Source organism: Copadichromis virginalis, linkage group LG3 (assembly GCF_057382275.1).
Source record: "Copadichromis virginalis isolate Kocher_CV1m ecotype Utaka linkage group LG3, C_Virginalis_male_GT1.1, whole genome shotgun sequence".
NCBI lineage: Eukaryota > Metazoa > Chordata > Actinopteri > Cichliformes > Cichlidae > Copadichromis > Copadichromis virginalis.
In genome coordinates, this window is record NC_140620.1 from 57,221,516 (window position 1) to 57,226,230 (window position 4,715).

The 4,715-nt window shown below is 44.2% G+C and overlaps 1 long non-coding RNA gene across 1 annotated transcript; it reads right to left on the reverse strand.

Annotated features, from left to right (window-relative positions):
- Nucleotides 1-598: 598 nt before the first annotated feature.
- LOC146715364 (uncharacterized) lies at nucleotides 599-3,042 on the reverse strand. The gene is made up of 2 exons (XR_014918964.1): nucleotides 1,834-3,042; nucleotides 599-1,158 (listed from the first exon to the last, which is right to left on the reverse strand). It is a non-coding gene; the product is annotated as an uncharacterized LOC146715364 (long non-coding RNA).
- Nucleotides 3,043-4,715: the final 1,673 nt, after the last annotated feature.

Here is a 4,715-nt window from a genome sequence, read left to right on the forward strand (position 1 = left end):
TCGGACAGGAGGATTCTTCCACATGTCTTAACATGTAATGATGTCCAACCACAGCCGATACAATGCCGTCAGAACTAAAAGGAAATACAAACTTAAATGAATATTCTTACTAAAGTCCTTAAGCATTATATACAACGAAACATTCCAACAAAGTACACAATAAAGTACACATTACACTTCACACTGCGGCTATTGCACTTGAATACCATGCAAAACTCGTGCATTTACATACAACGATAATAAACAAAACATTTACCTCATTGGCCTCACTCAAAGGGAATAAACTTTCATTTTTACTCGGTGGGGATGTCCAGAAAAGGCACTCTTTATTTATCTTTCTGCAGACGTGCAAACCTCGTGGCTCGTCTCTTAATTAGCTTGCTGAGTGTGACAGCCAAAAAATGCCCTCTTAGCCACAACACAACTTTAGAAAAGGTTCCTCTATAATTGCACAATTAGCACAAATAACACATTTAAACATATAAATCTAATCAACAAACATGGATTACTATTTATTTCTTATGTATTATTTCTTAATATTTCAACTACTTATTGTTTCAAACTTAACTATCTAATAAAATGAACTGAAAAAGCAACAGAAGAGTGAAAACATTTCGTGTTTCTAGAAAGATCTTTCAGCTCATAGCTGCTCACAGACTGTATTTACAAGTGACAAACTGCAACTCTACAGTACATCTACAGTATATATCAAATATATTCTGTATTCAAATCTATTGAGTGATGTTTGAAAGTCTTTCCAGGTGAGTTTGATCCAGGAGGGTCTGAAGCCAGAGTCAGACAGAGACTGTGCAGAGACTGTAGAAGGACAGCGCAGCAGCAGAGCAGTCCAGATACACTGATGATCCTCTGTCAGATCCAGAGGGACACACAGGGATGATGCTGGACTCTACATTGTGTCTGACAGTGGAGCTGTTCTCAGAGCAGTTCACTCTGCAGCACTGACAGTCATCTGCACTTCTTCTCATTCCTCTGTCAGTCACTGCTGGATGAAGCTCTCCTCTCCACCTCCCAGTAACATGGCCCAGTCAGAGCGTCTCTACACACAAGCTGCTGCTGCTTCAACCTCTCTGGATCATCAGGACACAGCTCCTCCTCTCTCAGCACACACACCGTCCTGTTTACCATCACCAGCTCCACCTGCAGAGAGAAGAAGGAAGAGCAGAGGAGATAAACGAGTGTTTCCAGAGACTCTTCATCAGCTGTCAGTCAGTGATGCAGCACATCCAGTATAAAGAGCAGCAGGGACTTCAGTGCTGGGACTGTACTAGGACTCATTGTTGCTTCACTTTTTCTAATCTTTGGATTTTTATTGAAGTTGATGAAAATGTTTTTCCCTCCTAGTTTGAGTTTGGACTTTCATTCATTAGAAGAACCTTGGTGTGTCCACTCTGAGCTCTGTAGGAACCCCCACAACAAGCCCAACAATCCAGATGGACGGTTCCAGCTGTTAACTGGAGGAATTCCATCCAAACATCTGCTCTCACTAAATTCTTCCTCACCTACAGACTGTGTTCTTCACTGCTTTAAACTTGGAAATGAATGCAGTCATTGGTCTGCGTGCTGCTTTGTTCAGAGAGCTGATTGGCTGTTGACAGTGTTTGATCAGAGCGTGTCAGCCATTACTATGGTGACCATAAAGGTCAGAAACAGGAAGTGTTTGTGTCCAATCCTGAAGCCTGTCACCATTCTCCTCTCACAGCTTCACTGAGAAGCGGCAGCTTTACAGGAAACACTGGATCTTTGTTTCATACTGACTGTGTTTAGTACAATACTGCTGACAGCACCACCCACTCACTCCATCACTCTACTGACCTCAGAGTCTCCAGTCTGTAGTCTGGACTCTGAAGATCAGACAGCTGCTTCACATCTGGATCCTTCAGGTTGTTGTCCCACAGGTCCAGCTGTCTCAGATGGGAGGGGTTGGACTTCAGTGCTGCTGCCAGATAATCACAGCTGATCTCTGACAAACCACAGCGACTAAATCTGTATAAAGAATGAAAGATGTAAGTTTATTAGACAAAGTGTGAGCTTGAAATCATTCAGTGTTTCATCATCTGTTCAGAGCTGAAGAAGGTTCAGAATGTAGAAGTTTAGAAAATGGAAACTCCAAACAGCTGAAGCCAACAGGAAGCAGCTTCAAACAGGAAACTGTGCAGAGTTTCAGACTATATGTCCTGATGCAGCCAGTTGGATTTTGGAGATTTGAATCTCTGTTCTGTGACTAAGTCCTTGAATCATTTCTTCCAGTTGGTCCAACAAGACAGACTAAGTGTTGGACATGTGTTGTGGCTCCATTAGGGGAGCTTCTAAATGTGATGTGATGGCCCCTCTGGGTCTGTCAGGTCACAGCACTGAAGAGAGCTCAAACTGGGCACACAGTTGTTCCAGTCTGGACCAAAGACTCTATACTGGGACTGAGGGACTGCTTTGACTGCACCCACTGGGACTTTATAAAGGCTCATGTTCTCACTTAGATCATCGATTTCTACTTACATTTCTTTCTGGGAAAAATGGGGAGTACTTTGAAAACAGGAAGTATTTTCCCCAATAAGCAGCCCTGGATTAGTAAATCACTCCAACATGTTCTCAGGCAGAAGAAGCTGTCTTGTTATGAGGGAGAAAAGAAAAAGATTGAGGCACAGAAACTTGTTGAAAGAGAGATAAAGCAGCTAAAATCAGGTGTAAAAGTAAAGCAGAGGATGAGCTGAATAAAGGACACTCAAGGCTGGCTTGGAAAGGAATGAAGTCCATGGTGGGGATGCAGAACAAGGAGCAAAGATGAATGTGATGCTGAATCAGCAGAAGACTTGGACTCATTTGATTCCAGCTTTGATATCATTGATTTCAATGAAGAGCTTTGTGATTGCAGCAAAGGGCTGGTAGCTCTGAGAGTCCCACTGATGAGGTGTTTGTGTGGAAATCTCTTAGTGGGACCAAAGAGAGAAAAAGCCCTGGTCCTGATGCTGTGGGAGGGAAATGATTGAAGTGTGCTGTGAGGAACTGACTGGGAGATTTTCACACATTTTCCAGTCCTCCTTGGAACAACAGGAAGTTCCCAGCATATGGAAACAAAGGTTAAGTGTCCTATGGCACTCAGTGATGATGGTGCTGTGGCCCCACCACCTCCACCTCTTTGTAAAGGAACTAACTGTAATCTGAAGCTTCAAATGGAACTAAGACTTCCTCCACTAGGTGGCAGTGTCTGATGAGAAAGTGTTAGTGGAGCTGGCCTGGAGTCAGAAACAGGAAGATGCAGGATTTGGGCTGAAATGGGGAAAAGTGGTTCGCACTAGTGCCTTAAAGCAAGAAGGTTGTAGGTTGAAGCTTGTTGGCCTTTCTGTGGAGGTTGGATGTTCTCCCACAGTCCAATGAAATGCTGCTTAGGTTCATTGGTGCTTCTAAATTGGCTGTAGGTGTGGATGTGAGAGAGTGCTTCTCTGTCTCTCTCTGTTGGCCCTGTGATGGACTGCTCACCTGTGCAGGTGGACCACGCCTCTTGCCCTATGACAGCTAGGGCACAGGCTGCAGCTCTTTGAGCCTAAGCTGAATAAACAGTTAGCAAAAATGATCCATAGATGGCCTGAAATCCCCCAATTAGCAGTTTGGTAGATAGCTATGACATGCTAATCCCATCCAGCAGCTGTAGAATAGAATAGAATAGAATAGAATAGAATAGCCTTTATTGTCATTGTACAGAGTACAACGAAATTGGAGTGCCACTCCCTTGGTGCAAGTTTCAATAATAAATATAAATGTAAGATATAAAAAGTACAAAAAAAACCAATCATAAGTACTCAAACAATAGTATGTACAATATATACAGGATAGCAGCATTAATATAATGACAGTATGAATAGCAGCATAATATAATGACAGTGACGGTATGGAATAGGTTCAATTGTTTTTCTGCTTATTTACTACGGTGATAGCTCTGGGAAAGAAGTCAACCCCGAATCTGTTTGTCCTGGTTTTATGTGACCTGTACCGTCGGCCTGACGGTAATAGTTCAAACAGTTGGTTGCTGGGGTGAGAGTGGTCCTTGATGATATTACCAGCTCTGCTGAGGTACCGAGAGTTTGCAGTGACCTCCAGGCTGGGCAGAGAGCAGCCAGTGATCTTCTGGGCTGTGTTGATGACCCTCTGCAGTACTTTCCTGTCCACAGCTGAGCACCCTGCATACCATGTTGTTACGCCGTACGTTAGGATGCTCTCTATGGTGGCTCTGTAAAATGTCACCAGCAGCCTCTCCTCCAGGTTGTTCCTCCTGAGCACTCTCAGAAAGTGGAGACGCTGCTGGGCCTTTTTAACCACCGCTGTAGTATTTGCAGTCCAGGAGAGGTCATCAGATATCTGCACACCCAGAAACCTCATGGAGTGTACCCTCTCCACACAGCTCCCGTGAATGTAAAGTGGGGCCGGGTCTGCTCTGCCCTTCCTGAAGTCCAAGATAAGTTCTTTAGTTTTCGTGGTGTTCAGTTGGAGGTTGTTAACTGAACACCACTCAGTCAGTCTGTTGACCTCATCTCTGTAGTCCGACTCATCCCCCCTTGAGATGAGTCCAACCACTGTGGTGTCATCCGCGAACTTTATGATGGTGTTTGAGAGATGGGTAGGGGAGCAGTCGGATGTGTAGAGCGTAAACAGGAGGGGACTCAAAACACATCCTTGTGGAGACCCGATGCTGAGTGTGATGG